Here is a 15,255-nt window from a genome sequence, read left to right as displayed (position 1 = left end):
ACCCTGAACCTGTTGCCAGCCAGTGCAGGGCACACAGAGAAAGACAACTCACTCGCTCATTCACACCTAGGGACAATTTGGACCAGCCAATTAACCTGACATGCATGTTTTTGGAATGTGGGAGGAAACCCACGCTAGCACGGGGAGAACATGCAAACCCCACACAGGAAAGTTCAATATCATGACCTCAGAACAGTGCCGCACACGAGCTAACCACTGCGCTGCCATGCTGCCCAAATATACATGCGATTTACAAAACTAACATTTGTCTCTGGTACAGTGACCAAAAATAGTGTGACGATAAGATAAAATCTACTGCCTCAACATATGTCATTGGTTAAAATTGGAAATCGATTCCGGTTGCATCCAACCGCAGAGTTTGAGCTGAGAACAATTCAAAGACAATCTTATACCGATTCCTAATCAAAAATTACAGGTGCCATTATACGTGAGTGTATGTTATACACAAATAAATATTGCAACTGTTATCCCAATAAAACTGTGTTGGGTTGGTGCACTACAACCATAGACTACCCTGTAGACACGCAAGGTCTTCTAAGAAAAGTTAAGTTTATGCTTAATCGCTATGCAAATATAGGTAAAATTCTTAGAGCATGTAAAGACACCACAAAGCACAGAAAAATTATGTGAGGAAAAGCACACCCACAATGACAGGATGTTACAGTTGCTAGTGCACTAGAAGAACAACATAGGTAAAATAGAGTAGTCCTGATTTTTAAATCCACAGAACAAGCTAAATTAAAGAATAATCAACTGTGTTTTTCCCTCTTTCCTGCCCAGTCTGATTAAGACTCTAAACAGACGTTGAGAAAAAAAACATAACAGACAAACACAAATATTGGCATTGGCACAATTTACATTTACACGTGAGGCAGCACGGCGGCGCAGTGGTTAGCACTTTTGCGGCACAGTTCATGTCATGGGAACCTGTCGTGGGTTCAAATCCAGCTCCAGACTTCCTGTGCGGAGTTTGTATGTTCTCCCCGTGCTTGCGTGGGTTTCCTCCAGGCACTCCGGTTTCCTCCCACGTTCCAAAAACATGCATTTGAGGTGAATTGGCCCTTCCAAATTGTCCCTAGGTGTGAATGAGCAAATGAGTTGTCTGTCCCTGTGTGCCCTGCGATTGGCTGGCAACCAGTTCAGGGTGTCCACTGCCCACTGCCCGGAGATGGCTGGGATGGGCTCCAGCCCCCCCCCGCGACCCTAATGAGGTTAAGCGGTACGGCTAATGAGATGAGATGAGACAATTTACATCTTCTAACCCTGTAGAAAAACAATCCGCTTTTCTTCAAATACAAAATAAATAATTGACTGCAGCCCTCATAAATGCCATCATTGAAATCAAAATTCCCTGCGTTATACTTAATTTCAACACTTTCGTTTGGATAAATTTGATTCCATGTCTCTTTAAAAAAACATTTTTGTTGCATAGGTGAACAGTTTTTCCTCTACTCAAAACATTTTACGCTTTGTTTTATCAAAAAAAAAATCTTTTGTTCAACACTAACACTATTAAGTAGAGCAACAAGCATGGTATACAATGCAACCGCCGGATGAGTAAGAGAAAAACAACAAGGGGATGCCAGCTGCCTTCAATTCTACTAAAATCCACTTGGGTAAACAGTTGGATTGGCACAATACGCAACACAAACACATGTCCACCCTAATGCAAACTTGTAGTGCCAACTCCTTGGGTTATCATTTCATTTCCCATGCCCTACGCCCCTTGCCACCGCATGAACAAACCATTTGAACTTGATGTGTTGGTGTTTGTAAATGAACACATGCACATGTATGCATCGGAAACATGTTTGGCAGCATTTGACAGAGTCATTGCATTTCAGTTTGTGATGACTCAATAAGATCAAACAAGGTTACGTTGGGACATCAGAAGACTTGGGCTCAATGTTCCCTCTAATTTTCCACGGGTCTGAGCGCTCACACAAAGTCGGTGAGCAACGCTTGAAACAACAGTGAGCAACAGCAATCCCAAGTGTGGCAACTAAATAAATATCAAACATGTCCAAAACTTGACATCAAGTTACATTTTGCTGATTTTCCGGCAATGCAAAATTATTTTTCACTTTTGAATGAACTGACTAATGTACTGTTGCAAAGGTTGTAGGGCCTACAAACGTCATTTGTTTTAACAATTATTTTACAAGATTTCCATCTCTTTTTTTTCCTGGTATCTTTTGTCACATAATACTAACATTTTTGGGGGCTTATTTAATCGGTTGCACGAAACAGAACGGTATTTGATCACATTTTGTAGTGGAAGTACAATGTTGGCAACAAGATTGATTTGATAGAATTGGAAATTATTTGAATGAAAGGAAATGTAATGTTACCCTTAATTGTCATACCGGTTTGAAATAAATAAAAAAGAAATACAAAATAAAAGTTTTAGCAATGCATGGGCAATATTATACTAAACAAAGGCTGAGATTATATTCTTTACTGCCACTTAGGAACCAGAGAAGCATTTGCTTTGCATTCATTTTAAAAAAGTTTTGATGGAAATGGTTTGCTTCTTTTTTTTTTTTGACATACTCAGAAAATATGGCAGGACAGGTTAAATCATCCAACGGGCCACGTACGGTCCGCGAGCTTTATGTTTGTCATGCTTGCTTTAGTTACTTCACGACCCCACAACTGATCTACAGCGGCCACAAGTGCTCTATCATTATCCGTGTAAAGACACACATCATTTCCGTTGACTTCTTGTGGCTGCAAATATATGTACGACAACCTATTTTTACACTTTTAATCTCATATTTTCGCTTTGTTTACTAGGGTTAATGTTGTAAGAAATGATAAAGAGCTCGAAATGACTATGGGATTTTAATGATTCCGAAATGTCTTACGATGGGGATAAAACGAGTTTTCATAAGCTTCTCGCATGAGTAACAGATGGACGCTGGAGAGAAACATTAGCCACACAATGAGCAACAATGACTACTGGGTTTCATAGCCTGAGTTACCCCTTCCTTTGCGTTTATGTGTGCGTATGACAGGCCTGAGACACTCCAGCCAGGACAGCATGCTTCATGGTGTCAGTGCCAAACCCTCGGTGGAACACAAGCAGGGCATCCAGCCACAATCCTGCAGCTGCCTCAGGGCCTTATGTTCTCCCTTGGTGTTCCTTTCTCTTCCTGTGTAACCCATTACTTTGTTGTAGCATCCAGATATGCTAAGTCCATGTATGAGTTTATGTGCATGGAAATATCATGGTTAAAATCCTTCATAGACTGTGTTGTTTCAATCGTGCCAAATGTTGATCCACAATCTTGTTACAGTTACATCCTCATAAGTTACTCCTTACACAGTATGCATTAGTTTGTAAACAAATTACACAAGTTTTTGCCACCCACTAAAGATGATCTTTTTGGTTTTGCAATTGTATTTATGGTAACAGTGAAATCTTTGTCAAAGAATTAAAATTGTGTTCACAGGCATGTCGTCTTATTCTAATTAGAATCTTAATATAGAATGAAAATAAGTCGAATGTGTTTGGCTTGACTCTCCAAGTTGATCGAACAACAACACATAACAAGCTAAACAGACTAACAAAAAATAAATAAACCGATAAACAATGAAAATTGCAGTTTGGCATTACATTTCTTAACACATTCTTGAAAGACGACAATAAAAATCTACATTGAGGAGGTTCAACAAACAGAAAACATGGGCTATAGATCCTCGGTCAGTAATTTTCAGAACAACTCTATTTCTGGGAAGGAGTCTGAACTACATTCCTATTGCAAGTGTCACTAGTGACTGCTGACTGCAGTCTTTCAGTTAAATATGACACAATAAGATTTATTTTATTTTTATAATCTCCAGATTTGCAGAACATAAGCCTGAAACTAAATCCTCCTGTCGAATGGTAAAAACAGATGTCGACAAAATGAAACAGCAATATACCGTATTTTCACGACTATAAGGCGCACACAAAAAGTCTCTGATTTTCTTCAAATTGTGTGGTGCGTCCTATCAAGGGTTGCACCCTGTGTGTAATGTAAAGCGGGGGACTGAGACGAGCTCAGTGGCCTTAGGACTGGGAGGTTACAGATTCGAGCCTTGGCCATACAACATTTTAGGTGTACAGTGGAACCTCGGTTTTCGAACGCCTCTCAGTTCGAACAAATCGGAGTCCGACCCAAAATTTCGAGAAAGTCTTGCTTCGCTGTTCGGTCAAAAAATGGGAGTTCGAACGCCGGTAATGCGTGAGTGCGTACACTAGGGTGCGATGCTGAGCGGCGTGGCGTACGGGTGTAGATCGCTCTTTTCGTGACCAACTGTTATCGCGTGCGGACGTGCTTTGTTTTGCTTTCGCTTTTAATATAGGTGTACGAAGTGTTTTAGCCCCTAATTATGCTTCCGAAGAAAGTCAGTGCAAGCAGCAAAGTTGCTACAGGTGAAAAAAGAAAAGTAGTGCCTACAACTATTGCATTTAAGAAAGAAATAATAGCTCCACCGTCCACCTGCGGCTTCTGCTGACCACCACAAAGGTAAGAAATCATATTCATAATTCTTTTCTTTATCCTTGTTTTTTATTTTTACACGTTCATGTTAGCGTAATCTTTCGTACGGAAAGTTACGATAACGCGAACGTACGATTAGCCATGTTAGCTTCATGTTTACGTTAAACATTCAGGGTGTTGGAACGGAGCCCAACATTCAGGGTGTTGGAACAAAGCCCAACATTCAGGGTGTTGGAACGGAGCCCCCTTTCCAATGAACCGCTCACCACTTGTTGTGGAGACCCGGGTGCTAAATGACTTGTAAACGACCTGATTTTTTTTATTTTTACACGTTCATGTTAGCGTAATCTTTCGTACGGAAGATTACGATAACGGGAACGTACGATTAGCCTGGGTTAGCTTCATGTTTACGTTAAACATTCAAGGTAAACATTCAGGGTGTTGGAACAGATTAAAACGATTTACATTATTTTTAATGGGAAAAATGATTTCGGTGATCGAACGAATCGGTTTTCGAACAGGGTTCTGGAACAGATTATGGTCGAGAACCGAGGTTCCACTGTAATTAAATTTTTTTGTGAGATCATTTAAATTACCCACTAAATGGGCCATGTATGCGATGTAAATGTAAATGGTCTGCATTTATATAGCGCTTTTCAAGTCAATGAAGACCTCCAAAAGCGCTTTACAATGTGCTTCACACTTTTTCCCTTTTACACACTAACTAACCGATAGCAGCATCAGCATTCATTAGGGATTCAGTCTTGCCCATGGACACCCCGACATATAACACAGAGGAGCCGGGAATCGAACCTGCGACCTCTTGATCCCAAGACGAGCGCTCTACCTCCTGAGCTAATGCCGCCCCGCTACCTCCTGTGACTTTTATGCCTTCTCCCGTGACCACCAAAAATTTCCCACAGGCAGAAGAGAACATGTGACGTCACACGCAATGCATTGTTTGGGGAAGCACTCATAGATTCTAACACCATAGCGTAGCTTGGATTTTTGTTATTGTTATCGTCTTGGTGTTTTCCTTTACTGAAACAATGTCATTACAATGGACTACTATGGCGAGGAAACTTACAGCAGTTTATCAATAATTAATGATGATTGCTGATGATTGGGCTAACTTGTCTGCCGGGACTGTTGTTCGAGCTTTCGCAAAGTGACTCTGAATGTGACTGAAAGTGAAGAAAAGAGAGTAACCTTTTTAATGGGAATTTAGGGAAGCTGTTCTGGCCAGAAACAGGAGTTTGATGGTTATGTTATGGATTACCGGTAAAAAATGTGAGTGCCAAACTATTTAGCACCAGCTTTTCTTTTTTTTATTTAGTTTTATACATGTGTTTTGCTTCAATACTTAAATGAACCACAATAAAACTCAGTTTTGCTTCCGTTGTATTTCTAAATACACACACTTGTATGCTTGTCTGTGTTGTTGTAATGCGGCCGCAAGTAGAGGGCTCCCTCGCCCTATCATGCGATGCGCCCTGTGTATTGTTAAATCCAGAAATAGAACCAGCTACAGAGACTGCGCCTTTTAACATGGTGCGCCCCATGGTCGTAAGGACACGGTAATAAGAAACCACAAATTAAAAACTCTTTACAAACATTTGTAATATGCACCTATTATGGCATTGGGTTTGCGGTGAAAATGACTCCAGCATTTTTAACAATATAGTTACTTTTCCCAATCAATACCTCAAAATGTTGCTCTGGAGGTACAATTGAGGTCATAGACATGGAGAAATAGACATGGCGAGTACTCTGTAGCTTCCGTCCCTAAAGAAAGTCACATCATTGTATAGAGCATGTTGATCAACATGGTGGTCGGTGAGGAAAGGGGTGCATTTTTGTCTGCATTCCTCATCCCAAAAATTGGATAAATATCCCCCAACATTTTAAATTATGCATGTTCTAATTTACAGTTTGAGAATGATGTTGAGAACATTTTCACCAGTCACCGATACGGAAAGAGTTTAGCGAGTGATGTCAGATGTTCGTAAGTTGGACAACAGCTATTTGACAAAAACTAGGAACTGAGAAACCCAAGATGGCATCGATAACGATTCAGTCGATCTCATTAAATCGATAACATAAGCGTTATATTCCGAAAGATTGGGAAAAAAATCAACAATCCATCATTGCAGAGGAAAATCCTTTGAAAAAGCTTACCAGAAATAGAACTTTCATGGGATAGTGAAGTATATGATAATTATTATTGCCTACCATGTCTATTTATCTCTGCTTGAGGTACATTCAAACATTTTGTGTCATAGTTCAACAAAGCAAGTGCAAACAATATCAAAACACATCTTCCACCAAACATGGACACAACAAAATTAGAAGGATATTGTGCTTCTCTGCTTGCGCACTTGGACAATATGACACTCATCAAAAGAGTGTAAACCGAGTGCAGGGTCATGTGAGGACATGTGTCCTTGAAAATTCAAATGGAGGAGCTGAAAAATGACCAATGCAAATGTGGAAGGCTACACATCCAATTCAAAATACATAAACAGGCTTTTGAGGAAGAGTCACCCTGATAGTTTGTTTAAGTTTAGATCATATTTTAGGTTTATGGGGGTGTGGACTAATATTTTACTTCTCGCATGCTAGTATTATTCACTCTCCTTAATCTGAAAAGGAGATGATTAAAAAACAAGCTTTATAATTAGAAATTCTATAATATGCCATATTAAGCTATTCCATCAGGGGATCTGGTGGTCAACGTTCGAGCACAACTTAAAACACATGCGACACATCAACAACGCATCTTTTGGAGCTAGGAGGAAACAAGAACAGCACTTTGTTGATTGTGGTGAGTGACACAAACAAAGAGCTTTAATATCAAAAGATTCGTAAGCAAAATCCATGATGACAACAGATCGATCAGATTGGTCCCAAAAACATTACTTGACTATTCCTTGCTGGTTAAGATACCCAGAGACTTACAGTTCAGAATTTTTATGCCCTATAGCAGGGGTAGCAAACAAGTCTGACACAAAGAGCCGAAATTTTTAACCGTGAGAGTCAAAGAGCCACACCACGCACTGACCCACATCCGACGTAACCTACGCAGATGATTGGCAGTCAATTGTGTCCGGATCAGCAAAAAAGAACAACAAATCTGCCAAATTAATTTAAAAATATTATCTATTATTTGTTATTAAATCTGATGGATTCAAGTGTTTTAAGAGGGGGAAAAAACTAAACATGAAACAAGGCAAAGAGCCACAGTATATAGAAAATATGATGAGGCAAAGAGTGGCATTCTTATTGGCCAAGAGCCGCATGTGGCTCTAGAGCCGCGTGTTTGCCACTCCTGCCCTGTAGTCTTCCTTTTATTTTCAAATAGGGGTTGGAACATGCACGAGCAGGAAAACTGACTACCGTAAATTCCGGACTATAGAGCGCACCTGATTATAAGCCGCACCCACCACATTTTAAGAGGAAAACCGATTTTGCACATACACAAGCCGCACCTGTATATAAGCCGCTTGCGCCCACATTTAAACATGTAACACAAACATAAAATTAACCCAAACCCGACTTCAAATCCCGCGATTGAAACTAAATGTCCTTCATTAAAGTCCAGTCTAAAAATCACAGCCGGCAAAATGAACGGAAAATGATACCGGGACTTAAAGTTTGATGCAGACCTGCAGAGTACGGGTCCCGTTGAAAGTAATCCAAGGAAAAAAGCGTATATTTCCAAAGGTACGGTTGGGAAAAATATATCAGATGAACACATTTACTCACGCAACTCCTTTTTCTTTAACCAACTTTTTACCCCCTCTTCTTTCCTTGTCTGTCCCTCACCTTTAGCGATCCCCACTTAAACTCGGCACCCCGCGTTTGTTCCGCCCCTCATTTTTCGTTCATCCGTGCAAAACATATCAGAATAAGTGTCTAAAATAAATACAAATAAATACATTACAAAAATATACAGTTGCAAATACATATTATACATGGGTTACACATATTTACAAACAAAGACGGTACACCGAGAGAGTTTTCAAAGCTTTAATGATAATAATATAGCTTTGACAGGGCATTTAATGGTAGCAACACTCGAGCGCTGCTAGCAGCTTTTAGAAAAATTACATAAATTGGCCGCATCACTGAATAAGCCGCAGGGTTGAAAGTTAGGGAAAAAATTAGCGTCTTATAGTCCGGAATTTACGGTAATTTCTGAGCTAAAACGTCTCTTTTGTGACGATTGACAGACTTGTATTTAGTGTGGTAAGAAGACTTTGGTTCATAGGAAACTCCTATTGCATATCTTCATTACTATTGTCCCAGGTTGCACATGAACAACGTATATGTGAGGAATATGAAGAGTGGTTCAATAATCCTCTCTGGTCAACCTATTATTTTTTGCTGAGTAAGAGTAAGCCATTGTCTAGCCTTTTCCTTATGGATAGAGAGGGAGTGGACACCATCTTAGACACTTACACAAAACCACACAAAACAATATCCGTCACAAGAGGAACAAGGGCGAGAAGGATACCAACACCATTTAATAAGTGTGAATTTGGGAGCACTGCAGAGACAAATGCAAGTGTTTGTGTGTATGTATGAATATTTCAACCATACGGTAAGTCTTCAGTACCCAAAATTGTCTCCCTTTATGTCTAATATTTGAATAGACACAACACACAAACCAGTGATACATCTTTATTCGGATTCACAGGCATTGGGTCAGACTGCTTTTAATCTAAAAATCAGACTATGTTGTGCATGTGCATTATCTTGAATCTAGAGGCTTTTACCGAATCTGGTGTTTTCCAGTTTCTTCATACAACATAGTTTAAAAAAAGAAGAACCAAATTTCAGTGCTGGAGAGCAACATGGTGACCAACATCGTTATAATTTCTAATCAAACTAATACTAAAAGAGCACCCCCACAACTTAAAATGTAACACCACCCGCACAAAGATATAGTAGACATATATTTATTTTTCTTCAGACAATAATGGCATGCAATAGGTCACATCTCATCTCATTAGCTGCACCGCTTATCCTCATTAGGGTCACGGGGGTGCTGGAGCCCATCCCAGCAATCATCGGGCAGTGGGCAGGGGACACCCTGAACTGGTTGCCAGCCAATCGCAGGGCACACGGGGACAGACAACTCACTCGCTCAGTCACACCTAGGGACAATTTGGACCGGCCAATTCACCTGAAATGCATGTCTTTGGAATGTGGGAGGAAACCGGAGTTCCCGGAGGAAACCCACGCAAGCACGGGGAGAACATACAAACTCCGCAGAGTAAGGCCGGGAGCTGGATTTGAACCCACGCAGGAGGTTCCCACGACCTCAGAACTGTGCCGCACAAGCGCTAACCACTGCGCCGCCGTGCTTGCCCATGCAATAGGTCATTATACGTTACTTAAGTGAAGGGAGCATTCTACGTTCTTCGGTGGGCTCACTAGGTTTTTCCAATCTCAGCGGTGAAGTGTAGTGGGCAGCATGAAATAATGCTCATTGCAGGGTTTTTTTATTTATCAATTAACACATTATTCTATTTCCATAGTTACCATAACTATGGTTATATTTTACTTCAGACATTGTATTTTTGTGAAATTAAAAAGAAGCTGTACAGAATTTGGAATTTTGTTACTCTTTGTAACCATCTCATGGCTTGTGTCATCGTTGGAGCCTCAGTCAGCTTATTCATGATGCGTGTGTAAGTACATGCATTTCTTAGAAGTGCTCAAATAAACTCTATTCATCTTTATTAGTCTGGGGTTGGTGTTTAAACTCTACTTGAAGCATGACTTTTCCTATTTACCATTTTTATGCTACACTGTCAAATAAATCTAGATCTTTTCTTCCTCATGCCATGAGGCTCTTTAACTCCACCCGGCAGAGTAAAGGCCCACATTAAACCACACCACCTACATTGGATATTACCGAATCTTACTGCAATATGTATTCTGTGAAGCACTATTTAGTTACTCTATATAACACGCTACAGTGGGCATTTGGCGCCCGCTTTGAGACTGGGAGGTCGCTGGTTCGCGCCTCGGCCGAGTCATACCTAAGACTTATAACATTGGTAAAATGGCGGCGCCCTCTGTTGGCTGCGGCTGCATCGGCTCGCTACAACGGATCAGGTGTATCGACATTTCGTTCTGTGTACATTGTTACAAAGAATGACAATACAAAGGAAATTATTATTGTTATTATTATTTGCACGTCACACTGGGTATTTGTATATTGTATTCTTTTGGCTTTATTATTGTACTGTTCTCAGCTCAGGGATGCTGCTGGAAATGTGAATTTCCCTTCGGGGATGAATAAAGTATCTATCTATCTATCTATCTATCTAAATGAAAAATAATTGCGGGGCGAGCATGACGTAACTCTCATGATGTTCCCCCCAGCCTTCATTCCTCAAACCTAATGTATTCTGCCCCAAACAGCTCTGCTAAAAGAAAATGAAAGTAGATAGGGGACAGGGGGAAATACTGTTAACAGATACGTAGTAGGGATCATATTTAACTAAAGAAACCTAAAATCTACACACCCTGCCTTTAAGCTATATTTTTTTACCAGGTACTTGCTTATTCACTGATAATATTAAAGTTGGCTTCATGTAAAATAAAACTCTCCGAAACTCATTTTCTGGAAACAATAGTGTTATTTCAACCTGCTAAAAAAACTAATTTGGAATATACGATTTTCCCAAGACAGTGACAATATGTTACCGTGATAAGTTAAAAAGCATTCATCATATTGTGGCGTTTCAAAATTAAAATGGAATATGAAGCCATTTTGTAAAAGAATATTTAATTAGTGGCAACCTCTCTGAAACGACAAATAATATGAGCCTGAGCAGAATGAAATTCAAGGCCAAATCTTTACTTTTAGATCTGCTGTTCTCGAATTTAGGGAAATTCAGGTATGTCTTTTTATCCTGTTTTAGGGGCTGTATGCAAGACAGCTCAGCTTAGCAAGATTCATCACGTCAGCGCGGCCAACCAGGAAAGTAAGCAAGATGGAGCTGAATTCCCCACTTCCTGTTCGCCTCACACTGGGCTCAGGAAACAAGAGGTTGATTCAGGCTCCCCAGTCGGGGTCTGTCGCTACGATTTATCTGCTTGCCAAAAACAGGCGTAGCAAGAGGACAACATACATAAGCACACTATATACACACACATTTAAATGCTTACACCACAAAATACATCAAATATACCCATATGGGTGATATCCACAGGTGGGTAGAGTAGCCAATGAATATACTCAAGTAAAAGTACTGTTACTTCAGAATATGACTCAAGTACAAGTATAAAGTAGCCTTTCAAATAATAACTGTACATGAGTAAAAGTAAAAAATGCAATTGGTAAAAGAAACTACTCAAGTAATGAGTAACTGTAGCAAAGTATTTTAAAGAACCATTCAATCAGATGATCAATAAAAAGTGGTAAACAAAGTGGCCGAAAAAAAAGCGTTCCGACATTTTCTCAACCGCATCAAGCTTTCTTATTCCACTTTCATTTCAAAAGAAACGGCTCGCCTTTCCTTCAGACATTACATCAACCATATTGAATGGTTGCACGAGATATTAAACAGTAAAAATGTCAACGTTCTTAGCGCGCTGGAGATAGTGTAGGTGCACATCAATGATGTCGGTAGGGCGACGAGAGTGTACGGGAGCGCGAGAGTTTAGTTTTGGAGAGAGTTTGGTGTGTTTACAACAGACGGGTGCTGACGGTTGACGCTCTCCAAAGAGACCGTAAGTGTATTTTTTCATGAACAAGCAGTAATCCATTACCCACACAAAATGGCACGCTAGATGGGTGGCAGCGGTGGGATTACGAGTAGGTGCAGGAGAGATGTTTACACATGGACTACGAAGAGGAAGCGTTTTTTTTTTTTACTTCAGGGTGGATGCTGGGTAACCTCTCACAGCGCTACACGGCGGTAGAAGCAGAAAGAAGCACTACAGTAATGTCCTGTACTCGGAAAAACGTCAACAATAAATAATCTAACATACAGCAACGTCCGTATATTTTTCGACATCCTGAAAAAAAAAAATGTTCGTAGGTAACGTTTTACGTAAACCGAATGGTTGTAAGTAGGGGAGCGTCTGTACTGAAAAACAAAGCTGAAAATGTAAAGCCAAACATTTTTACGTCCCTGGTTTGACATACATTGTTGACTAAGTTTGCATCTACCGAAGAGAGTTTTCACAAAGCGACACCAGTCCCATTATTATACCAGAAGCCACCATCTTCAGGATTTTCCCCACCACAACAGTAATTATGGACTTCAGTGAGGAAAATAGTAAACCATCGCTGCATTTGTTATTACACAAAGTGTTCGGACTGCAGTCAGAGAGGGGTTTTCAAAACCTTTCTCTCTGTTTGGTTTGTGTAAATTCATCAGCATCACAAAATTCAGCACGCAACACTGATAAGGAATAGAAAGCTGGCGGAGATTTTTTAGAGAGCACTGCCTCCATTCAGTAGCTGGTGTGAAGGTTTGGCGTTCCAGATGCATTAAGGGTCAAATTTCATTAGTAGCTTTTGGAGTTGGACTGAAAGGCAGACAATTACAGGAGAGGAGTGAACAGGTGCTAGGGGACAGCAACAAGCCAGCACAGGTTCTGTTGGTGTCCTGTGGTCACCGCCACAGACGACCCCCTCCACTCCAAAACACATGAACCCCTTTCTCCCACCCCGCCCAGGAGGATGCCCATTGTTCCCCTTAACCCTTAAACAAAGACTACCAAACTCCAAAACCAAAACTCACCCTCCCTTTGCCTCCGCCCTCATTCGATCCCGCTCACTCGCTCAACATGAACTGCTCCCAACATTTCATTACTTGTTTTAGGGTTTTGTTTTTACACATGTTATAGTGATCTAAGTCTGCATTACATTTACATGATGTTCTGCTTAAAATATGAGAAGTGGGCCTTTCTTGTTGAGAAGCATGAAAAATATGATCTTAAAGGAAAAATCTTTCATTGTGATGGAGTTTATAACTGCATCGTTTTAGACTAAGTGTTTGATGTCATACGACTGATTAATTTTTATCTACAAGCAAAACCTAACTACCATATTTTACGGACTATGAGGCGCATCAAAAACCACAAATTGGCCAGAGATCTGAACGTGCACTTTATACAGTAATTTGGGGCGCCTTGTATGCAGACAAAATTGGTAATTGTTACCATATTTGTGCAATTTTAGATCAGTGGACGAATTTTATCGCTGACCCCAACTGCATAGCAATGGTTCCAACGGGAATCGAACCTTATAGCAATGGTAAGACGCCACTGAATCCTTACTACCAGGCTAAGAACACATTGGTTGTCCTCCATTGTATAACCTGGATCGCGACGGGGAGAACACCGGATCCCATTTACTAAATGACCGGAGATGCAGACGACACATGAAAAGGCATTGAGTATTAATAGGTCTTTTAGTCATGGTATAGTTTATATTAAATAAAACGTTTCACTTTTTCTCTGCTCAAACTACAAAAAATGGAAGAGACAAATGTTTGGAATATGTGGGGTTGTGTGCTTATTTTTATCTTTCATGAAGACTGAATTACTTCTCACACTGCCTTTCTTAGCATTCAGTTCAGAACGACCAAATTACTTACCACAATGCCATTCTCATTGATTTGTAAAGACTTTGCGAGTCGACAAAAGTCGACTGTACCACGGACTAGTCTAATGTCTGACAATATTCTTGCAGCCTGGCCCAATAATAACATCAACAATTTAGTACTGTGACTAAAAAAGTGTGAGGATGAAATAAGACCTAATGCCTTTTCATGTGTCATCTGTGTCCCTAGTTATCTATTGGATAGGATCAAGTGCACTCCACCTGGCGATCTGGGTTTTATTCCAGTTGCATCTAATGTTACGCGATCAGCGATATATTCAATCGATGTGCAAAAAAAGACTTTTATCATTGTGTGCAATGCTAGCCCTTGCAGTAAAATAAATTCAATCCGCCCTTTGTTTGGGTGCGCCTTATATAAGAACAGAAATTTCACAATGTAATCCAGTGAACCTTATGGTGTAAAAAAACACAATAAATTCCCAGATTTACTCCATCACCTGTTGATATGCGTCATTGTATGTGACAGACTCTCTAAGAATGATTCTTCCCGGTAAAATCAGACTATAGCTTTGCATAAAGTAGGGTTAATGTGAATGCCATATTTTCTCCTTGTGTCAATAAATGAGATGACAGATGAGACAAAAGAGGGCAAGTTGGTGCGAGGAACTCCACCATACTGTCACGGCATTAGTTTGCGACACGAACACGCACACAAACATGAACGAGTACACAGCGTTTGTGAGCAAAGCACACAGAGGCCATATGGTGCGTCCTCATACACCGACGCCTGTTGCCGCTGCAACAATAGCTGCCTGGCCGGGACAGCAAGAGGCAAACACACACACGCAGCAAATGGTCGTTAGTCAGCCGGCCTGTGTTGCTTAGACCCTGAACAAATGCCGTGATTTGCATTCTGTGCCTCCCTTTATCGTCTTTTCCTTTCTTGTGTGCACACACACAAGCTTCCAGTCTACAGGTGCATGGAGCACTCAAAACAGATGTCAACGGAATGAAGGGGGTGGGGGGTAGATGGCAGGAGAGTGGGGGGATGAGGGTCTTTGGGGCTTTTTGCCCAGGGTGACTGAAAAGCTTTGTGCACTCTCAAGCCTGGACACGGCAAAGACAATGTCCAAACATAGACAAACACATAGTTAT

The 15,255-nt window shown here is 40.6% G+C and overlaps 1 protein-coding gene across 1 annotated transcript in view; it reads right to left on the bottom strand.

The window, feature by feature from the left end:
- Positions 1–15,255, bottom strand: part of LOC148362363 (transcriptional enhancer factor TEF-1-like) — a 71,364-nt gene that overhangs the window by 38,022 nt on the left and 18,087 nt on the right. The window lies entirely within an intron of this gene.

The sequence above is a fragment of the Urocampus carinirostris genome, chromosome 7 (genome assembly GCF_059441175.1).
Source record: "Urocampus carinirostris isolate Australia breed hairy pipefish chromosome 7, RoL_Ucar_1.0, whole genome shotgun sequence".
Taxonomy (NCBI): Eukaryota; Metazoa; Chordata; class Actinopteri; order Syngnathiformes; family Syngnathidae; genus Urocampus; species Urocampus carinirostris.
The sequence above is the reverse complement of the archived record's forward strand: the minus strand, read 5'-3'. Positions and strand labels throughout refer to the sequence as shown.